The sequence below is a fragment of the Schistocerca piceifrons genome, chromosome 5 (assembly GCF_021461385.2).
Source record: "Schistocerca piceifrons isolate TAMUIC-IGC-003096 chromosome 5, iqSchPice1.1, whole genome shotgun sequence".
Lineage (NCBI taxonomy): Eukaryota > Metazoa > Arthropoda > Insecta > Orthoptera > Acrididae > Schistocerca > Schistocerca piceifrons.
This window is the reverse complement of record NC_060142.1, coordinates 638,722,785-638,747,610: the sequence shown is the minus strand read 5'-3', so window position 1 is coordinate 638,747,610 and position 24,826 is coordinate 638,722,785.

Genomic DNA, 24,826 nt, shown 5'->3' with positions numbered 1-24,826 from the left:
CCCTTGTATAGACCCTCTATATACTTCTTGCACCTTTCTGCTTTCCCTTCTTTGCTTAGAACTGGGTTTCTATCTGAGCTCCTGATATTCATACAAGTGGCTCTCTTTTCTCCAAAGGTCTCTTTAATTTTCCTGTAGGCAGTATCTATCTTACCCCTAGCGAGATAAGCCTCTACAACCTTACATTTGTCCTCTAGCCATCCCTGCTTAGCCATTTTGCACTTCCTGTCGATCTCATTTTTGAGACGTTTGTATTCCTTTTTGCCTGCTTCATTTACTGCGTTTTTATATTTTCTCCTTTCATCAATTAAATTCAGTATTTCTTCTGTTACCCAAGGATTTCTACTAGCCCTCGTCTTTTTACCTACTTGATCCTCTGCTGCCTTCACTATTTCATCCCTCAAAGCTAACCCATTCTTCTTCTGTATTTCTTTCCCCCATTCCTGTCAATTGTTCCCTTATGCTCTCCCTGAAACTCTGTATAACCTCTGCTTTAGTCAGTTTATTTAGGTCCCATCTCCTTAAATTCCCATCTTTTTGCAGTTTCTTCAGTTTTAATCTAATGTTCATAACCAATAGATTGTGGTCAGAGTCCACATCTTCCCCTGGAAATGTCTTACAATTAAAAACCTGGTTCCTAAGTCTCTGTCTTACCATTATATAATCTATCTGATACCTTTTAGTATCTCCATAATTCTTCCACATATACAACCGTCTTTTATGATTCTTGAACCAAGAGTTAGCTATGATTAAGCTATGCTCTGTGCAAAATTCTTCCAGATGGCTTCCTCTTTCATTTCTCTCCCCCAATCCATATTTACCCACTATGTTTCCTTCTCTCCCTTTTCCTACTCTCGAATCCTGTCTCCCATGACTATTAAATTTTCGTCTCCCTTCACTACCCGAATAATTTCTTTTATCTCATCATACATTTCATCAATTTCTTCATCATCTGCAATGCTAGTTGGCATATAAACTTGTACTACTGGCATGGGCTTCGTGTCTATCTTGGCCACAATAATGCGTTCACTATGCTGTTGGTAGTAGCTTACCCGCACTCCTATTTTTTTATTCATTATTAAACCTACTCCTGGATTACCCCTATTTGATTTTGTATTTATAACCCTGTATTCACCTGACCAAAAGTCTTGTTCCTCCTGCCACCAAACTTCACTAATTCCCACTATATCTAACTTCAACCTATCCATTCCCTTTTTAAATTTTCTAACCTACCTGCCCTATTAAGGGATCTGACATTCCACGATCCGATCCGTAGAACGCCAGTTTTCTTTCTCCTGATAACGACGACCTCTTGAGGAGACCGCGCCCCCAGATTCGAATGGGGGACTATTTTACCTCCGGAATATTTTACCCAAGAGGTCGCCATCATCATTTAACCATACAGTAAAGCTGGATGCCCTCGGGAAAAATTACGGCTGTAGTTTCCCCTTGCTTTCAGCCGTTCGCAGTACCAGCACAGCAAGGGCGTTTTTGTTAGTGTTGCAAGGCCAGATCAGTCAATCATCCAGACTGTTGCCCCTGCAACTACTGAAAAGGCTGCTGCCCCTCTTCAGGAACCAGATGTTTGTCTGGCCTCTCAACATATACCCCTCCGTTGCGGTTGCACCTACGGTACGGCCATCTGTATCGCTGAGGCACGCAAACCTCCCCTCCAACGGCAAGGTCCATGGTTCATGGGGGGATATGGAATCTATAAAATCTCAAAACCTAAATTCAAAGGCGCAATCTAGATATAGTTGGGGTATCATAGTGGGGGACTGAATACTCTTGTAGCAAAAGAACAGAAAGAAAGAGTTGCTGGAGAATACGTTCTAGGCGCTATAAGTGAGACAGAATAAAGATTAATTGAGTTCTGTAACAAATTTGAGATGGTAATAGCGATTACTCTGTTCAAGAACGAATACAAAAATAGGTGTGCTAGAAAAAGTCCTGGAGACAAGGGAATATTCTAGCTGGATTATATAATGCTCTGACAGAGATTCCGAAATCAGATACCCGATTGTAAGATGTACCCAAGAGCAGATATAGACTCAACTTACAATTTTGTAATGATGAAGATTAGGATGAAGTTCGAGAGAATAATCCGGAAGAATCAGTGTGGAAGGAAGCGGGATACTGAAGTACTGAGGAACGGTGAGACGCGTCTGAAGTTCGCTAAGCATGTGGTTTCTGCAGTAAAAAATACCAGAGTAGGCAGTTCCGTTAAGGAAGTTAATATCTCTAAAAACGACACAGTCACAGATTTTTGTGAGTGGGACATCCGCAACTGTTATTCAAGTTTTTCGTAACTGAAGTTTCCGCTGCAGTTGTACAAAATTTGTTACACTGAATCTTACACAACTCGGTTTTGCGGTACAACTGAAAATTAAAAATGAACCCTTATATTTGAAGAGCAAGACCCATGAGAGGCAAAAAAATATATAAACTGCTACATACGTACCTAAAATGAGCACGAAGTGCACGAGTCAAAGTTAAGTTAAAAGGCATGGATGCTGCAGTAGATCACTCATCAGAAGGAGTATGGAATGTAGCTGACTTCAGTCAACCATATGTTGCAAGCGCCGCCGAGCTCCTATAATCGAAATAAACTCAAATTGAGCCGATTAGAGGCGATGTGATAGGCTAGTAGTTACAAAGTAATTACGCTTACGGAAGGCCAACCAATAACGAATTTGCACAGCGTTGTCACTGATAGGCAGCATGTAAATTGACATAACTACAAAAAACGTTAACATTATTCAAGTATTGGTTGGTACACAGAACACACTGCAGCTTTCTACGCCTAATTGATGTGTGGTAGATGTTGCGGACGAGTCGTTTTTCAGAAGTTTAGTTATTTAGTTACGAATACGTCAATAGTATATTCGTTCCTTGTAGTTATGTCAATTTACATGCCCCTTCGGATTTCGCACTAACAGAAATTTATGTTACTTGATGCCTATGAAGGACAGTGGAACGTATTTTACCTATTTAATTTGCGACGTAAATTAGTAAAATGTAGTGCAAGTATAAAAGTTAATAAGACATGTTTGGGACATAAGCTTATCTCAAAGTATGCAATCGATGTGTTTAGATCTATGAAATAACAATAAGGGGTGTACATTAATAATCTAAAACTGTGGTAGAGGAATGGTTTTTATATGAACTTTTCTTTTGTAAACGAAAAGATCAATACCCACTGCTACCATAGGATTCCAGATGTATTTTGGGCTTGATTACATTAAATGACTTATAAAAAATTAGACCTTGATCTCTCGAAAAGCTTGAAGCGCAGCATACTAGAGCAGTGGCTGTGACGTATAAGAATATATTGGAATCGTGTACAATCTGTGATCAGTTGTGTGTGTGTGTGTGTGTGTGTGTGTGTGTGTGTGTGTGTGAACCTTCCTTGGGAGCATGACGACCTGTGTGACAGCGGGAACGTCTGTGAAGAGAAATCGCTGCGTGTGGTCGTTACATGATTAATAGAACAGTGAAGCAGCTAATGAGAGGAAGTGCGGATAAGCCTTTCACCATCGATGAAACATCCTCAACTTAAACAGAGTGATGAGCAGGCTCTTTAGTCCCTTTAAAAAATACAGTCGTCAGTAAGTTTATACAAAGGGCGATCAATAAGTAATGCAATACACTTTTTTTTTCAGAAAGCATTTTCGTTTTATTCAGGGCTCAAGGTCACTATGTTATTATCCACAATATTGACTACAAAACCCTTTCTTTAAATTTAATCTCCATTCAATGCAACGGCCTTTCGCCAATTTGCTGCGAGGTCCCTTATGCCTGCATGCCACCATTCGACAGCTCAACGTTGGATCCAAAGTCTCGCTGCATCAGTAACCTCCCCACCATCCGTATGCTGCTTCGCTCAGTGTGCCTCCTGCACTGGGCCAAACAGATAGATGTCGGAGGGTCCGAGATGCGGGCTGTAGGGTGGATGACAAAGAACAGTCCAGTGAAGTTTTGGAACCTCCTGTCGGGTACGCAGACTTGCGTCGTCATGGAGTGGAAGTAGTTTGTTTACATTTTTGTGGCGACGAATATGCTGATGTCGTCTCTTCAGTTTCCTGAGGGTAATACAGTGCACTTCGGAGCTCATCGTTGCTCCATGAGAGAGGATATCAAACAGAATAATTTCTTCAGAGTCCGGGAGACCGTGGTTATGACTTCACGGGCTGAGATTGCTGCCCTATACTTTTTCTTTGGAAGAGAGGTGGTGTGGCGGCATTCCATTTTGTTTCCGATTCGAAGTGATGAAACCTTGTATCATCGACTGCGACGATATTTTAAAAAAATTGTCACAATATCTCGTAACACACAAGGAATTCCTCAATTCGTTGCTCTTTATGGTCTTCTGTTAGGCGGCGCCGGCCGGGGTGGCCGAGCGGTTCTAGGCGTTACAATCTCGAACCGCGCGACCGCTACGGTCGCAGGTTCGAATCCTGCCTCGGGCATGGAGGTGTGTGATGTCCTTAGGTTAGTTAGGTTTAAGTTCTATGGAGCTGATGACCTCAGAAGTTAGTCCCATAGTACTCAGAGCCATTTCTTTGTTAGGCGGCGAAGAACCCAGCGGGCACACTCCTTTGAGTAATAATTTGTCTACAGTACCAACAAAGTCGTCCAGTTGAGCAGCAAGGTGCCTGATTGTGATGCTTCAGTCACTTCGAATGAGAGTGTGTGCACGTTCCAGCACTGCATGAGTCATAGCTGCGTGCGGCCGGCCTGCAGGCGGGAGACGGGACAGGATTTCGCGACCTTGTTGCAATGATGACAGATGTCTTGCCCCACAACTATGCTGTTTTTCAATGGCAGGTACCCGTAGATATTCTGCAAGCGCTTATCAATATCTCCGATGCTCTGGTTTACCGCGAAAAGAAACTCAGTGAGAGCTCTCTGCTTGTAACGCACCTCCGCTCCACACGCCATTTTGAAAGCTACGTATAGCGCCGTTAGTTATCGCTACTTATTGAAATTGTAGGGGCTGCAGCGAGAATATCCGACAAGGAATTACGCATTTTTCCAACCGAAATTGGCCGAGAAAAATGTGTTGTATTACTTGCTGAAGGCCCCTCGTACTTCTTTCCGATTTATATTATCTATTTAAAGATGACACATCATGGAGTCAACAGCTATGAAAAATTGGGAATGCATCAACATCTTTGTGTCCCAGGATGGGGCCTGCAGTCGCAGCCACTACTGGCTATTGCCGTAATGCAGTTGCCCCCTCGCACATCTAGAACGGACTTGCATCTGTTGCGCCTCACCCCACGTCTCTCGGGAGCCCACAGATCATTGCGGCCCGTGTTATTTCATTCCCGCCGTAATGGCCGGCCGCTACGCCAGGTGTCATTCCCTGGAGAGCGGGGCAGCGGTGGGGCGCCGCGAAATGGGATGTCCCGCACGTCTGGAGCGCCGGCAGGGGCGGCCGCGCCGTCTTCGTTAATGGAATTGTTGCCAAAACGCCCCGGGGGCGGTGCCGACCCCTAATGCGATTTATGCCACGCACTCGCAGTTTGTGGGGAAGCCGGAGGGAGCAGGGGGACGCCTCTGGCGCTGATGACGCTCACGCTGGCGTAGACTGAAAGTTTGTGCCGCTGTTGCGGGGTTAAGAGCTAAGACAAGCGGCTCTGGACCAGCTAAGTACAACAAGCCGTCAAGAGGTTAAGCAAGTGTACACCTAAACACATTTTGTAGTCCGCTAGCGACGAAGACTAACCTCAGATTTTCGTGGATGATGTAGGTAGCTTACTCTGTCTCTAAAGGGTCTGCAGAAATATTCACTAAGCTGGATAAAAGAACGTATGAGTGGGATTTATTTTTACAACTACGACGTGTTTTCCACTATGGATAAAATCAAATATTGAGTCAGATGTTGTTTGGATTTCAAAGTAGTTTTAATATTTTTTGTGTGATCTGAAAATTTAAAAAACCTCTCTCACACCGGCCTGATTCAGCTTCACTGATCAGGATAGTAAAAAACATGCGTATATTAAGGGAATTTTCATTCACAAGGGAGGCTTATCACATTCACACAGTTCAATACTGTTCTATCCTGATTAAATTGAGCTTAACTTAAATTCCATAAGGCAGTGAAGCAATTTCGAAGTCTCGGTGTGACGAAAATTGTCAGTCGATCTCCTGAAAACATTTTTAATAATTATTAACTTTCGGTGATCACATGGGGAAGACCGGAGATCTGCTGGTAAGACCGTGTTAGCCCATTTCTTGAAAGTAATAAACTGGATATCTTGAGTGTACAAAACGCAGGTTCGTCCAGTGTAAATCAGACGTTCCCCACTGATCCCGTGCAACACAGCGTAGTAAGCAGACACTGTCAATAATAATCAGTTAAATAATATGCGAACACACTTACTTTAGTTTAGTTCATGTATTAAATTCCTTCTCATACAGAATATCATCAAGATGGCGACTAGCTCAACAATGCATACATATACAGCTTCGTTCTTTCACGGCTAATCGGCAAGATCTGAATCATTCCTTTCATAAAAGAAAACATAGAGAGCAGAGAATCTATTCCATGGAGTAAATGCACGCTCCAAGGAATAATAGAGCTTGAAACTACTTTGCATTCATAATAATCGTATATTAAAGTTTAGGAATCGGTAAGATAAGAAGAGATATTTCGAGATATATACTGAGTTATATAATTTATAAAATTTCTGAAAATATCGCGGAGAGACCGCTGCGAGAGACATTACATAGTACAGACTGGAAAGGCGCTTTCAGTGTTCCTAAGTGTAAAACTGTACCAGTCTGTATAAAACATAAACTAAGAAAGTATTACGCAACGGACTTTTTGTATAAAAAATTCAGAGTTTACTTGCAACGTCAGATTCGTAAAACAATTCCGAGCTTTTCTATGGTTACCTCGATCATCGTAGTCAGGGGCTAAGTCTGTCATGAATCTTAGGAGGCTGCCAGTTTTGGACAAAGAGGATGGCATCTGCCTGGTTGGATTACGTCGTGATAACATCGCGGGAATTGCACGTACTGAGGTGGAGCACTCTATGTCCATAGATAATGTTTGCACCCTCTCTGCAGTGTAACTTGCAGCACCATCTATCGCATCGGACGGTAAACTAAGACAAGTATTCATTTGCGGATTTTCTCTGTCAGGTACACGCTTCCATGCATTGATAAGTTCATATAGCCGTTTATTAACGGTGTTTTCATATAGACTAATTTCAACTGCTTACTTGATCACAGTCATAACAGCTCTATACATACGCTTCTCGTTTTTGCAAAAAAACTTTTGTATTTGACAGGCTCTGCTCTACCACCACTGACTGTTCGAAATTTTTGTATTTAATGTGATGTGGAGAGTCAGCTTAGGCTCAAACCCAACAAACCCCCTTCAGTCGCCTCTTTCTATCGTCCCATCTGTCTCACCTCTGTCTTCAGTAAGGTCTTCGAATCCATCCTCTCCCGTCGTATCCATCACCAACACCACCTCCTCCCCCTTACTCAGTGTGGCTTCCTACGCCCCTTGTCTGCCAAAGACCACCTCCTTAACCTTGTCCACCTTCTCTGCCTCCAGATTAACTCCCGTCGCTCCGCCATTTTTGTTTCCCTCGACCTCTAAAATGCCCACGACGGCGTATGGCAGCCCTGTCTCCTCCTTAAACTCAAACCTACGCCCTGCGTATCAATTTTGTCCATCTGGTCGTTTACTTTCTCGCACTCAGTCCTTCCTATGTGATCCTCCATGACATTAATTCCCATACCTTTTATCCCACTGCTGATGTCCCCCAGGGCTCCGTCCCCTCCCCTCTCCTGAACACCGCCAATACACCCGAGCCACCTCCTCCTATCCACCTCGTCCTGTATGCTGAAGACACCACCTTCCTGGCTCTCTGTCCTCCCTTCAACGGTCACAACGCACCCTCCAAACCCATCTTAACCATTTCACCATGTGGCTCCTTCGTATCAACCCCTCCAAAACCCAGGCAATCATCATACAACGCACCACACGCTCGTTACGTCTCCACGATTTCTGTCTCACCATTTATGGTCGTCCCATCCAGCTCACCCCCACCCTGAGATACCTTGGCCTCACCCTCGACCATTACCTCACCTGGACCCCTCATCTCCTGACCATCCAGCACGAAGCCCATTCTGCCTCCTGAAGCTCCCGTCTGATTGGAGATGTGGATTGCATCATTCCACCATCCTCCACACCAACAAATTCCTCATCCATGCTATTCCAGCGTTGCCTGGATCTCCGCAACCCCCCCCCCCCCATTGTTATAAGGCCCCCCAAATCCTAGAACGCCACTCGCTCCAACTTGCTTTCCAAGTCTGCCTTCCTTCCCCCACATGAGTACTGTATGAACTCGTTCTCACTGCCCACCTCCTCCTTTTACTCCAATATCCCTGTACCCTTTACACTGCCTGCAGGCTTGATCCCCCCCATTCCTGGTTTCCTCTTTCCTCTCCAATCCCCATCCATTGCCACGCCTGTATCGCTGTATCCCTCCCTCTCTCCACCTCCACATCCACCATCTCCTTCATTAGGGCAATTTCCAGCACCTCCCCCTCTCGGATGTTGAACTTTGCCCTGACATCTGCCCTTCCTTCCAACTGTAACCTCGCCTTGTTCCCCCCTCCCCAGGGCCCCCCTATTCCTTACCCTTCTTCTCCCAGAGTGGATTTTCCTCCTTAGCCCCATGAGTCCCTGCACCGCCTCCTCGACTGGTTTCCTCCCACGTCCTTCCCTCCCCAGCCCTCTTCGGGATGCCCCCATCCTTCTCCCGCCCTCTCTTCCACTCCCTCCCTCCCTTCTTCCCTTTTCCCTCGCCTCCATGCTCCTGACAGATCCTCTCAGTTTGCTCATCGTCATCAGTGTGCCGTATCAGTGCTCTGTTTGCTGCTGTTCTCCCATGCATCAATAGCTGTGCTTTTAATTGTGTGCTGGACTTGTACATAGTGTTACTGTCAGTGATTGTTATGTGCTACACCGTCCATCGATATTTTTATGCTCCGGTCATCCTTTGCCTTGTGTTCTTTAATTGCCCCAGTGTGTGGATTTTTTGTGTGTGCCACATTTTTACGGTGTTTATCTCCATTTTACAGTCACTCCGACTTTTTGTCTGTTCTCTTCCATACTGTTCCCCCTTTTTAAATATATGTACGCCATATTTTCTCCTTTCTGTAAATTTAAATGTCTTCTATTGTATAATTACTGTCTGTCGGCTGAAGAGCAGCACATATGCTGCCAGCCTGCCCCAGACGGGGCATTGAAATGCAATAAAGGAAAACAAAGTCAACATAGGGACTGGTAACAGTCCAATCCGTACGAACTGGTCCTCATATTTTTGCACATTTACAACTAATGTTATAAATACTTGGCACTCAAAGACCAAGATCATGTGTAACAGGTGACAATATTTCTTTAATTTTCTTGGATAGCCGGAGGACTTGTCTGATTCCTTGTCTGTTTAAAACTCTACCTATCTAAATAACTGTTTTATCACAGAATGGCAGCTGCGCTGTATGTTGGTCCTCCTGGCTTGACTAAACAGCGTCGTATCTTGGTTTCCTCAACAGAGTTGACCTAATATCACGAACAGAATAGCAGCATCAGACGGTTAATCTCAGAGCCGAGTGGTCCTTGTACGAAAGAGTCCTCGGTCTGTGCATTAGCTAGTGCAGCATAGCTCTCTTTTCAGTTGCATGGTGCAATCCACGCCATTGAGGTGCAGATGTGTATGCGGCGGTTTTCTATACTCAGAATGGCCGAGTCATCCATCTGATTTTTCTTCAGCCAACACATCTAAGAAATTCAGCTTCCCATCCTCCTTCACCTCCGTTGTACACCTCATTTTTGGACCTCACAAGTGATCGGTATACCTGAGGAAGCATGACTGAAGTAAGGGAGCACTTTTCAACACTCGTTTTTCAAAATCCTCCATGAAAAAATTATCTACGTTTAGTGTAATTTTGTTAAGCATGTGGCGACGTAGAACCACTGACTCCAATAATATCGCTGTCCTACCGCAGCGAGAACAACTGTATCTTTGCCAGATAAGTTCTCTGTTGTACGCGCTCTTTGCTACACACAATGTGTATGCGCAGCGAGAATAAAAGTATTCATAGCAAGTGACGGAAGTGCGAGTGACTATTTGCTGTCGTAATAACCACGCCCATTCAGCACTACCTACAAGCACTTAGCCAGCCAGTATGTAGGAGCGCCGATAGTCCTAACAATCGGTGTCAATAGTGCTTTATGTATTTTAGGCAGAACATACAACCTGGGAGGTCCAGATACTTTTTACCTTAACTTCTTCAGAGGTTCGTCAGAGAGGACAGAGTTATTTAGTAGCTTCTCTATCATCCCGCCAAGTGATTACGTGGGAACCCGTCTGAGAATCGGGTACGTGCCTTCTTCCAATAACTGACCCACTTTCATATGATTATTCCTAAATATTAGTGCGGCCCATCCTAGGATAATGTGTTACCCGTTTCAGACAGGACTTTCAGGGGATATTCAACATACACAAGTGAGAGTAGTACGACTGTTCAGAGGTTTTTCCGACCAAGTAGAGAGCATGACGTAGATACTGAAAAATCAGAACAGGCAGGTGCTTGAGGACAGACGCCACTGTTCCGAGAATGCCGAGTTAAGAGGTTTCAAAAACCAGCAGTACGTAAGTAACCAAGGAGTGTAGTCCAATACAAAATTAGACAAATTAAAGTACGTACGGAGGACTTTAAGCAATCATTCTTCGCAAGCTCCATACGCAAATGCAATGGTAAGAAGGTCTAATAAGTGGTACCTTAGGGAGTACCCTCCTCCATGGACATACCTCCCTCTGTGGACATCGTAGTGGCTCACAGAGTATACAATGTGTCTCAGGAGGAATGATTAATATTCAGAGATATGGCAGGAACGATCATTCGAAACACGAAAGTCTGGTAAACACTAAAAAGTATATCCGAGCAATGAGGCCCTTCCCCGATACCGTGAAAAAAAAATCTCTACTGCTAGGCTGTTTGCTTCCCATATTTTGAGAAGAGGTAGTATGAACTATAAGCAAAAAGAAAGACACGTTTATAATGGGTTCTGAAATGCACGCTTCAGGAACTATTATCTTTGTTCGTCTTCATTACTGAACAAAGGAATGCTCAAAGTTCTATTAATGTATACATTTTCGAGCGCACCTTTACAGGACTTTTTCCTTTGAGTGATTTTTCCTGTCATATCACTGAATATTGGCAATTCCTCCCGGGTAGATGTAGAAGCAGAATGTACACGCTGGGAGATAAAGCAGGATATCAACCATCATCGGGATAAATGTATGTGTCAGGTCAGTAGTGGATGTTACTTGAGGTCACACAGAAGAAGTGTGTCACAAACTATACATAGCGAACAGTCTCCCTAATCTACGATTGAATTTACTTGAAATGCTCTTGGTCCTCAGATATGGAATACACCAGGACACCAATTCAAATGGTCACAGCAAAACAGACGCACAGACGCAAAACACTTCCATTCCAACAGGAGCAGGGCATTATATTGTCCAAGATCAGCCTGTCTGCGTTATTACCTGTGAATGAACGTTTACACTTACACCTCTTTCTTTGAACTCTTCCAGACTGACTACTCCTTTACCCAACATACCTGAGTGCACTGATATTACTGCCCTACCTCTTCCTGTTAGCTTCCAGTATCTAGCCTACGTACAATAAACACAAAGTAGGAAACTTACCACACTGCTGGCCTTTAACCAAGTAATTGATGAAAAAACACGTGACTGTTCCCTACCACAACTGTTTCAGCTACAGACACCTAAAATCCTTGTCAACCTCTACAGTCACACGTGATGTAATCACAAAACAGAGATAAGACTTGTTATTGTAAACGAAATATTTTACAGAAGGAGTATTTTCTGCAGTCCATTTAAGAAGCAATTAAGGAAATGTTAAATTTAAAGTTTTCTGTGGCTTCTTGCTCTGCGTTGTGCCCAAACTTGGACACTAAGTCGGAACGAGGTGAATTGTAACGATTTGGGGATGTGTCTTTGGCAAAGAATGGGAGGTGCAAAATAGACACATAAGAAAAATGTGTTTGTGCTACAAAAGCTGAATGACAAAAGACAAATACTGGAAACAAACGAACGAAGGCTGGCTGTATGGGTGATGCCCAAGAGCCATTAATAGGGTGAAAGCTACTGAAAAGAATCACCACATTTGTGTTTAGGGGACGTCTATTACGTTTCATCTAGTTGTGACATAATAAACATACCTTGCATGCAACTGTAATGTTTTCTCCTGACATTGTGAGGTTGGAGATAAGCACGCTATGAATGTTAAAAGTTACTGGATTTTGACAAATAATACTTTACTATTCAAGATCGCAAAAATTATTTACAGTCATTGCTAACTAGTCGCGGCTAACATTGCTAATAATCTTCAGAACAAATATAACAAACGTATATGTTTGTTCACCAGGTCGGTAGAAGACACACTGTCATCAATGAAATACATGTCTGTGGATAACAGCATTCGTAGCTCATAGTTTTTGTACACTTACAGCTCTGAAACGAGCATATTATCTCTGTTTCTCACTGCTGTTACAGGTCAGGGGTAGATTTGTACAATGTTTCCGACGATCGTCCGTGTCCATCGGGCTGTATACAGGGTTAGTCAGAAACAAAGGTACATGGTTTGAGGGATGATAGTATTAGTGATTCTAAGCAAAGACTTCATATGGACGTATGCCATATTCCGACTGGTTTCCGAGATAGAACACATTTAATATCAATTTTTACGTTTTTCTTGAATAACTCTAAAGCCGCTTCCTCCAGCGAAAACCTGTCTCAGTACTAAAACTATATTAAATTACCTACTATAAAAGTCTTATCATTTTTTTTTCCTAGAACTAATGGTTTGTCGAAGAGAGCGTGAACATGTTGAAACACTCGTTCGACGCGCATGTGCTGTAGCTTACGTAGATTTTGTAGGCCAATTTGAGGTAGCATATTGAGGTAGCATTTCAAAAAATGTCTTGCGAATAGGGCCTCCCGTCGGGTAGACCGTTCGCCGGGTGCAAGTCTATCGATTTGATGCCACTTCGGCGACTTGCGTGTCGATAGGGATGAGATGATGATGTTTAGGACAACACCCAGTCCCAGAGCGGAGAAAATCTCCGACCCTGCCGGGAATGGAATCTGGGCCTTTAGGATTGACAGTCTGTCACGCTGACCACTCAGCTACCGGGAGCGGACAGGTAGCACGTTGAGACAAACAATTTGATATGGGACACTTGAGGTCTATCAAGTCGGGAAACTAGCTCAAATTGGCCTATAAAAACTATGTAAGCTACTGAGTAAAGCGCGTCCAGCGAGTTTTTCAATATTCTCGCGGTCTCTTCTCACAAATCATTAGTTCTAGAGAAAAAAATTAATAGGACCTTTTTTTGTAGGAAATTTATTGTAGTTTAATTTTGTACTGCGACACGTTTTCGCTGGAGGGTGCGGTTGTCGAGTTATTCAAGAAAAACGTACAAAAGTGATATTAAATGTGTTCTATCTCGGAAACCATTCGGAATAGGGCATACGTTCATATGAAGTTTCTTGTTCGGAAACACTATCGCCGGCCGAAGTGGCCGTGCGGTTAAAGGCGCTGCAGTCTGGAACCGCAAGACCGCTACGGTCGCAGGTTCGAATCCTGTCTCGGGCATGGATGTTTGTGATGTCCTTAGGTTAGTTAGGTTTAACTAGTTCTAAGTTCTAGGGGACTAATGGCCTCAGCAGTTGAGTCCCATTGTGCTCAGAGCCATTTGAACCATTTTTTTGAAACACTATCACCCCTCAAAGATGTACCTTTCTTCTTGACTCACCCTGTATGTGCGACGAGATTGGACTATGAATGCCACTTTGCACAAGCATGTATTTTAGTGATGACAGTGTGTCGGCCTGGTTGTTAGAGCTACCTTTGTCTTTTTGGTCTGAAGATGGCTAGCTGTTTTAACCAAAAGTATTATTTTTGTGATTTTTGACTAATGAAGGATTATTCCTAAGAATAAAGTAACTTTTAACAACTATTGTGGTTCTTATTAAATGTAGTGTTAATGAGCTGTGGAGCACAAAATAATTCTGATTTTTTAATAGGAGGTGAAGAAATTGTTTGGAATACTGGATAAGAAGGGACTGCATTATAATTGATGGAAAGGAAGGAATGGGGACAGGAAAGAGGACCAAAAGGAACAAGATACCAGCTAATGCGTACGGTCTCTCTCTAGACATTTTAGTTTGAGCGCACGGATAGCATCTCTGTCAGACGATGATACAGGTGGTGAAACGGTTGGGGGGGGGGGGGGGGGCGCTTGTTTGGTTACACGGGTCTTGTTACCGCCCGCTAATGAACTCGTGTTCAGCGTGATACACAATGGCGGCACCAAAAATGTAGTGACAAATACTTCTAAGTGATTACTCTGCAATTCATACTTAAGTGCTTCGTAGAGCGTTCATCAAACCACCTCCAGACTATTCTCTATTGTTTCACTCTCGAACACTTAAATCCTTCTGTGTGAGTTACGTTTTCTCTTATTTTATTACGATGGTCTCCCCCTGTAGTTCGGCTTTAAGAAAGTATTTTCGCCCTCGAAGCAGAACGTTAGTGATTCAACTTTCGTGGAAAGATCTCGTCTCAAAGAAAAACGTCTTTTTTTAATTATTCCGCCACGAATTGTGTATCATACGCGTCACATTCTTTTTTGTCGCTCAGAAGACCACAGACCAGATAATATTCCTAGTCTCCATGACATTTATGAAGCTAGTTCCCATCGCGTTTCATCCTTTACATGAAAGAGTGGTACCTAAAGGCATCCATTTAATACTGATACGGAAAGTGACTGGGCGCACTCGTTTTTTTTTTTTTTTTTTTTTTTACTGTCTCTCAGAGTTATGAGCCTTTAATACACATAAAGGCCGGTCGGGGTGGCCGTGCGGTTCTAAGCGCAACAGTCTGGAACCGAGCGACCGCTACGGTCGCAGGTTCGAATCCTGCCTCGGGCATGGATGTGTGTGATGTCCTTAGGGTAGTTAGGTTTAATTAGTTCTAAGTTCTAGGCGACTAATGACCTCAGAAGTTAAGTCGCATAGTGCTCAGAGCCATTTGAACCATACACATAAAGTGACCGTAGTTTATATCGTAAGGTACTGATATTCAGCCACCGCAGAGGAAGGTAAGCGCGACCAAGAAATGAGAGTGTTTCGTTAACAAGACGCCACGGTGAGGACGGGGTGGGGGGGGGGGTGAGGTTTCATTAGCTTGCTGCATAAGTCTGTAGGGTTTTTCCACAAGTTTCACAAGAACACAACAGGCGCCTTGTCACGGTTCGCACGGCTCTGCCCGTCGGAGGTACGAGTCCTCCCTCGGGCATGGGTGCGTGTGTTGTCCTTAGCGTATGTTAGTTTAAGTTAGATCTAGTAGTGTGTAAGCATTGGGAACCAATGACCTGAGCAGTGTTTTTTGTTACTCTAGTAGAATACGGTCTGGTGTTATCGAGCGGTAAGATTACTTCACGAAATTTCCCGGTCGTTGTTCTTGGATTACGTTTCCAACACGTCTCTGTTGTTGACAATAAACGTCAGTGGTGACGGTTACACTTCGGGGAAGCAATTCGCAGTACACCCCATCGTCGCTGTTCCTCAAGATGCATAAAATTATCTTTTGTGAATGCACTTAGATTTTGTACAGGGAGTTGGTGCTTTGTTTATGTTAGCATAAAAACACCATTTTTCTTCCCTAGTAGCGATACAGTATAGAAATGGTCGGTGTTGTTCACGAGCCGGTTGGTGACGCGCAAGCAGAGATGCACATATGACGGCAACCCGCTGATATTCGCAGTTTTGGCTTAGAGCGTACACCACCCATACACCCTAATTTTAAACCTTCCTATTACATGAAAATGTCACACAATAGTGGGATGATCACAGTTCATCATATTTACCATTTCTGGGGTACAATGACGTGTATCGTTGTGGATTAATGCGTTTAAACGACCTCCATCGAAGTCGGAAGGTCTTCCTCAATGTGGAGAGTCACCAATGACAAAGCGATCCTCCTTAAAACGAAAAACATATTGTCTTGCCGTGCTGTGTCCAGTGACATTTCTCCACACTCGGCGCAAATGATTCTGACTGCCATCGCTGCTGTCATCCCTCTACCGAACTGAAACAAAACGATATGTCGGTAATGTTCCGGTTTGTCCACTCGGTACTCCATTTTCTAGCGTCCACAGTTCCACTCACTATCTCCGAATAACAAACTTAAATACCAACCGTGAACTACAAATAAAAATGGCGATCGATAAATGAAGCCACAACAGCCGGAATAACAACACGAAAAGCAGAAACACTACGAACTCCACCTGATACGGATCGCACAATGCGCAGCAGTACTCCAGAATAGGGCGGAAAAGTGTAGTGTAAGCAGTCTCTTTAGTAGATCTCTTGGACCTTCTAAGTATTCTGCCAATGAATCGCAGTCTTTGTTTTGCTCCACCCACAACATTATCAATGTGATCGTTCCAATTTAGGCTATTAGTAATTGTAATCCCTAAGTATTTAGTTGAATTTACAGTCTTCTGTTTTATGTGACTTATCGCGTAATCGAAATTTAGCGGATTTCTTTTAGTACTCATGTGAATAAGTCACACTTTATTCAGTGTTAATGGCCACTTTTCGCACCACACAGATATCTTATGTAAATCATTTCGCAATTCGTTTTGGTCATCTGATGACTTTACAAGCCGGTAAATGACAAAATCATCTGCAAATAACCTAATACGGCTATTTAGATTGTCTCCTATGTCGTTAATATAGATCAGGAACAGTAGAGAGTCTATAACACTCCCTTGGAAACGCCAGATATTACTTCTGTTTTACCTGATGACTTTCCGTCTATTTCTATGAACTGTGACCTTTCTGACAGGAAATCACGAATACAGTCGCACAACTGAGGCGATATTCCATACGCACACAATTGTAGATTGCCGGGCAGTGGGTTTTGTCATCGAGCGGATTGTTACACCGAATCTGCACAGTTGGTTGCCGGTGCGGGAGATACGTGCTTCCTGCCCTTTGGCCCTTCAAGCAAGAGGATGCGTCTGGTTGGCGCCCGTAATACGCATGGCAAAGTGGTCAGGCGGCTGTGGTCAATCAGTGAAGCTCGCATTGCTCCTGGCTACGCCGCGATGTACATTACACCGAACGGCGCTACGACGGCTGGGAGGCCTGTCCGTCAGGAGATGCGACGTCAGTTGCAACGACCCTCGCGCTCCTTTGCTACTTCGGCTGATACTGTTGTTGGTTAACAAAGTCGGCTCAGCTGACGACAGGGCACCATTGTTGGCATGTTACTGCAGTGTTGAAGCTCCCCCTTCCACTTCCAGTGAAGATTCTATGGTGGCAGCCATATCTGAAAGAGGGCTATAACTCCTGGAAGGAGTCTTGACGCCTGCTCAGAGTTGACTGATGTTTTTCCAGAATCTGTCTCTGTCTGCTTTCAATAGGACGAACATGTCATTGCAAAGATGACAAACTGTTGTTCCCGAAAACCACTCCTTTTTCCTTACCACGCCTCTGCATAGCAGACCTTGGCATCGACTGCGAACTGCTGTTTTCTGTTGCCGAATCAGAGGTGACATTTTGATCACGGTGGAAGGGTACTGCGAAGACAAGTCGGTCCTCAACTTCCAGCGCAACTGAAGAACATTCGTTATTTCCAGTTGTAATGGTCGCTTAGTCGTAGATATTGCTAATTGCTATAATCGCACTATTTCACTCCCATTTACGGAGCTTGTTAGCACTTGATGTTAGGTTGGCACCGCCCGCTTCTCGTGGTCGTGCGGTAGCGTTTTCGCTTTCCACGCCCGGGTTCCCGGGTTCGATTCCCGGCGGGGTCAGGGATTTTCTCTGCCTCGTGATGGCTGGGTGTTGTGTGATGTCCTTAGGTTAGTTAGGTTTAAGTAGTTCTAAGTTCTAGGGGACTGATGACCATAGACGTTAAGTCCCATAGTGCTCAGAGCCATTTTTTTAGGTTGGCACCATTAAAATGCATTGTGTTGTGGTAATCGCTGCTACTTGCTGGATCGCTGCTGTGTCTCGATGCTGATGCTGGCTCTAAATCTGGTTGTCTATGGTTAAAAACATGAGGTCCCGTGTTTTTTATGTGCTTTGGATGATAAAGAACGAGCGAAACCAACAAATATGTAAACTTCAAATATTTATTACTCTGGTGGCCGTCTTAATTCCACTGTCCACCAAAGACCATGACACAACACAAAGTAGTACTTCCTTTACATGTTCTTTGCATTGTTTATCCACCTCAAACAATAACACACAAACACACTTTACCAAAGTGACATTCCGACTGCGCCCTCAACCCTTCTTGTTCCTTGTGTTTATAACCTTGTCAAAGAACTACTAAAAAGAGATATAGTTTATAAGTCACATGTACATCTGTTATCATAATTTGTGCAGAAAAGTTATTAATTTACAGCAAGTGACATAATTTAACATGTTATTAAAATGACAGACAGATTTGTTGACTTGACAGAATAATTCCTTGTTACAAAAAGGCTGTTTTTTTAGAAGTTTGTCAATTTACTTCTCTAATTTGCATAAATAAGTAAACAACATGAATTATTAAGAATTACGTTGGTTTTCGTCTAAAATAGGATTGATTACATGAATACTGAGTGAAAACGCTCCTAGTGAACAAATAGGTTTCACTGGGTGATTTTTATTTAAGGAGATCCAAAATACCGAAGTTGGCCACTATTTTCCGTACTTCATATTAATTATTTAAGATGAACTTAGTGTTTTTACATGATGACATTTGCTGTATCAGTGATCAAGTGATATTAACTTTTATGTGGGTCAGTTATTCAGTATAATTTAATGGGTTGACTGTTTATGGAGACATGTTATGCAATCATTGTTAACATACACAATAACTTTTCTATAATCATAAATACTCGTTAAACTGGTTGAATTTGGAGGGTATCGCATACTTCGGTAAAGTAAAGACTTCAATATGTTCCGTTACACAGTGCAATACCGTTTACACTTAATGATAGGGGAAGACAGTGAATCAGGCATATTCTCTAATTTTCCATTAAGATTGCACAGAAATATTTTATAATTATGAGAAATATACGCTCCTCCAACAAAGCGCTCAAAAAATACGTGGTAGCGACCTACAGTGATTAGATTCGACTGTGGCTTTCTTCACAGAACGACCCAGATACTGAATTAGGCTTGTTGAACTCGGATAGCTGGATACAGGACTAAATTGCGCCATACGCCTTCATACAGCAGTTCATTATGGCAATCCCCAAGCGTTGTTTGTGGATAGTATTGATATATCAGTCTGTTATACTCCACAGATATACTAAATAAAGAACCCTACAAATACTCTATATAGAAGTAACAAGCTCATCCATCTTTTAAGCGTTGAGTAGGGTTTGCTCCGAATTAAGAGGTGAAATCTTTTTCTGTGTCGGTGGAAAACAAGAGGACATTAAGGGCATGGTACCGATGATACAAACACGCAGTGGGTATCCTAATTAGTCATCTGCTGAACTTGAGATCTGGACGATAAGAACAACACGAGACATATTTTATCTCTTGTTTGTTTCGAAGTATTGCAAATATTGCCGATCTTCCTCACTACAGCGGATTTGGTAACATAAAACAGATAGCCCTCTTAAAATTACTGAAAATTCTATCTTTTACAAGAACCTTAAGACTCTGCGGCTGATAATATGTGCCCTGTGTACACTCTGTACATTATGACCACCTGTTAATAGGGTCTTTGTCCAACCACAGAACGCAGTACAGTAGCGATTCTGTGTGGCATGTATTCGACAATTCCTAGTGGGTTTCTGAAGGCATGTGTCACTGTCCAGCACAATCCTGGTCTTGTGACACAGGCAATTATCATTCTGGAAGATACCATCGCCGTTGCGGAAGGCAAAGCATGAAGGTACGGTCTGCAATAATGTTCACGTAGATCACAGCAATAATCAGGCCTTACAATAGGGACACAGATCGCATGAAAGTCCAGGAGAATGTCTCTCAAAGCACAGTACTTTACCAATAGCGTGCTTTCGAACAGCGTTGCGGGCTTCGAGGAGTCGTTTACTTGGATGACGGCGTAACCGGACGCGACCGTCGATCAGGTGTAACAGCAAACGTACTCCATAAGACCAGGCGACGCCTTGGCCATTGATCCAAATCTCACTCTCGTTGATTTCATGCAACGCCAATCTTAATTGTTGATGTCATTGGGTCAAAATGGGAACACGTTATGGTCGTCTGGTGCGGAGCCCGATGTTCAATAACGTGTACTGAACGAGGTGCCCTGGAAAACGTGCCTTCATCGACATTTTGCCATGTCTCAGGGCCGCCTAGCCTGCTTTACGGACCCAGTAGGCCTCCGAACTCCGATTTATGCGATAACACCTATTTATGTAATGAGACGTGGTCGTCCAACAACTTGTCGACTACTCGTGGATCCTCACGGCAGTAACTCTTGAATAAGCGTTCCAGGCGCCCTTTGTCAAAGGCACTCATGTTATAGAATTTCTCCACTTGCTCCTCGTATCGTCGCTAGAATGACGTTTCACTCATCTCTACTATATTTTTAGACTTTGCTTAGTGAGTGACGTTACTGCAACGCCATCGGGTTCCACTGCATCTCGCGCTGGCGCGTGCTTGTTGCAACACAAGAATGTTTTTTACGTGCTTGATGCACTGCGGTTTTTGGTGAAGCAGATGCTTACGAGGTACATATTTTAGGATTACTTTTTCAATCATTAACTGTGCGACTGTGCTGCTTCAAACATAAACTTACCACTTACAATAAAACTCATTATACGGAAATTCTGTATCGTCATCTTATAACTACTACCCACCCTTGTCCCATGTTACTAGGTGACTGGCTACGCGAGCACACACACACACACACACACACACACACACACACATACGTATATACATACATACATGTATGTGTATGAATGTGTATTCCTCCTAAACTGAGATGTAATTTATGGACAGAACTACAGTTAATATTAGTTTCACATTTGTAATTTTACCAGTACCACAATTATATTGAAAAGTTAAACAAACTCAACGTAATAATCTTTTATGTTAACAGAACAATTCGCAGTAAGATATCATGGGAATACGTTCATTCAAATACAAAAAAGTGTAATCAACGTTCTGATGTGTATAATAGGTGAGTGTATGAGGGGTTTTGTTTAAAGTTGTTGTGGTGGTGTGTACGTGTTACTGTAAAACGTATGAAAATGTAGCAGCAAGAATATCAGTATTATTTAAAAGAAATAAATAATTTTTTATAATTTTTTATATATGTGCTGTTGAGCCTGACTATAACGAATTATTTTGTCATACCTTCTCACAACAAATAAATACTGAAATGCTGTTTCAATAATTCGGTAAGTGGCATTAAAATGTATGCATCAAATAATTAATATATCACACCTCAACCTCTTTCCATAACAACATTGGTATGTCGCTGATGAATTACTATGAGAAAAATTAATCTTTCGCACCAGCCACAAAAATTATTTCATTTACATGAAGTCTAAGATTGTTCTACTGAATGTTATTTTCACTGACAGAATAGAAAAATAATAAATTCCTGTGGATTCATGTCCTCTAAGTGCAAATATTGTAATATGGATCGAAAGAATTAATGTCTGATTATTTCTGCAGTTTGAAATTTCCGCTCCATACGCTCACGTAATGGCGGCAGACAAAACACAGTCTGGACTGGATATTCTTACCAACCTAATTTTTCGTAGAAAATAAATAACATCAACCTTTCCCATTATGATGGATTAAATGTCAGAATCCTACACCGTTCGCAATATCAATATTATTCACCAGTGACCAATAATCCAGTATCGCCGTACCAGGCGCCAATGGCTGCTTTCCTGCTACGAAGATAAAAACATCGATAATAGGTAATCTAGTTACAAATAAAAGTCCGTACACTAGAATTCCGTTTATTAAATTGTACGTTATGTTGTAGATTACTTGTACCTCACACAACACGATTATTTTTTACAATATTTAAAAGAACAGGTCTAAGCTTAATCTTTTATCTCAGCCGCTTCATACACCATAGAGAACAACGAAGAAAAAAATTCAGACAATAAAATGCCAATACATTCTTTTAGTGGTATCATCTTTCGTTATATGATTATTCTTTGCATGAAACTGTTTATAAAAATAATAAAACATATTGTTGTTGGAAATTATTTACAATTCACAATACACTAACTCTTTTATTGATCAGTTTTCACATATAGGCACTGTCGCATTCGCTGGTGACACAATATAGTGGCGTTGCCATTACAAGTGCCAGTGCCCACACAGCTGTAGTAAGGATTACCTGCGTTCAAACATATCCAAACACAGAGAACGTTTATACCCATAGACCGCAGAAGCTAAACGTTAGAAAATGTGCATCTGAGAAGCGAAAGCTTCGACGTGTGCACTCTATAACAGTTGTCGTTCTGGTGTGGAATAGTGCCGACACGAAGAGGTAAGAGAAAGGAACGGTGATATATTATTCTCGGTTGTGGTATTCGAAACTCGACAACGATTCTAGAGGACTACGGTTAACGATCCTGGAGTCAGCCATTACTAACTCATAACGTTTCAAGGAACAATACACACTGCTGGATAAGAAATTAGTATGCCGGGAAATACGACGATGGTTTTGATCTGATGAAGGTATATGCTATCTTGGAGATAGTATATGGGCTGATAATGGTTTCAACATCGTCCACCAGCAGATAGCGTAGTGGCATAACTACCAGAGCGTCAGCTGTGTTTACTCTTTGATAGGGAATGCTCATAGCCAGAAGGCTCAGTGTGGTGCAAACTTGTGAAGCAAGCAGGCAACAATGGACTCCCACAGCCAAGTGGGCGAAATGAATAGGGGCCAAAATGTGGCCTTCCGAGTGTCGGGATGGTCCTCTCAGTGAACTGCCACACAAGTTGGACGTGCTGCATCAGACGTACAGCACAGACGCCGACCAGGATCGTCGTATTGTAAGGGCAGCAGTGGCAGAGCGTACAGCTACTAGAGCACAGATAAGAGGGCTCGTGGGCCCAGACGTGTCAACAAGAACTGTTGCGAGCCGTTTATTAGCAGTGGGACTACGGGCAAGCACACTTCTTGCCAGACTTCCACTCACATCACAGCACTGATGTGCACGGCTTGACTGGTGCCGTCAGAGGATCGCTTGGAAGATGAAATGACGCTCCGTGATCGTTAGCGAAGAAAGCAGATTCTGCCTGTATGCAAGTAATGGTCGTTTGCGTGTATAGCCTAGACCTGACGAGGGCAACTTCGTAGAATGCATTCATCCAGACACACTGGCCCCATCCTGGGCCTTTTGGTCTGGGGAGGGCTAATTTACATGTCTCATGGAACGTTGGTGTTTCTGAAGGGGCCGCTAGCCAGCACCTACATCTTTATCTACATCTACATCCATACTCCGCAAGCCACCTGACGGTGTGTGGCGGAGGGTACTCTGAGTACCTCTGTCTGTTCTCCCTTCTATTCCAGTCTCGTATTGTTCGTGGAAAGAAAGATTGTCGGTATGCTTCTGTGTGGGCTCCAATCTCTCCGATTTTATCCCCATGGTCTCTTCGCGAGATATACGTAGGAGGGAGCAATATACTGCTTGACTCCTCGGTGAAGGTATGTTCTCGAAACTTCAACAAAAGCCCGTACCGAGCTACTAAGCGTCTCTCCTGCAGAGTCTTCCACTGGAGTTTATCTATCATCTCCGTAACACTTTCGCGATTACTAAATGATCACGTAATGAAGCGCGCTGCTCTCCGTTGGATCTTCTCTATCTCTTCTGTCAACCCTATGTGGTACGGATCCCACACTGCTGAGCAGAATTCAAGCAGTGGGCGAACAAGCGTGCTGTAACCTACTTCCTTTGTTTCGGATTGCATTTCCTTAGGATTCTTCCAATGAATCTCAGTCTATAATCTGCTTTACCGACGATCAACTTTATATGATTATTCCATTTTAAATCGCTCCTAATGCCTACTCCCAGATAATTTATGGAATTAACTGCTTCCAGTTGCTGACCTGCTATATTGTAGCTAAGTGATAAAGGATCTTTCTTTATATATATTCGCAGCACATTACACTTGTCTACATTGAGATTTAATTGCCATTCCCTGCACCGTGCGTCAATTCGTTGCAGATCATCCTGCATTTCAGAACAATTTTCCGTTGTTACAACCTCTCGATATACCACAGCATCATCCGCAAAAAGCCTCAGTGAACTTCCGACGTTATCCACAAGGTCCTTTATGTATCTTGTGAATAGCAACGGTCCTACGAGACTGACCTGCGGCACACCTGAAATCACTCTTACTCCGGAAGACTCCTCTCCATTGAGAATGACATGCTGCGTTCTGTTATCTAGGAACTCTTCAATCCAATCACACAATTGGTCTGATAGTCCATATGCTCTTACTTTGTTCGTTAAACGACTGTGGGGAACTGTACTGAACGCCTTGCGGAAGTCAAGAAACACGGTATCTACCTGGGAACCCGTGTCTATGTACCTCTGAGTCTCGTGGACGAATAGCGCGAGCTGGGTTTCACACGATCCTCTTTCTCTAAACCCATGCTGATTCCTACAGAGTAGATTTATAGTCTCCGGAAAAGTCATTATACTCGAACATAATACGTGTTCCAAAATTCTACAACTGGT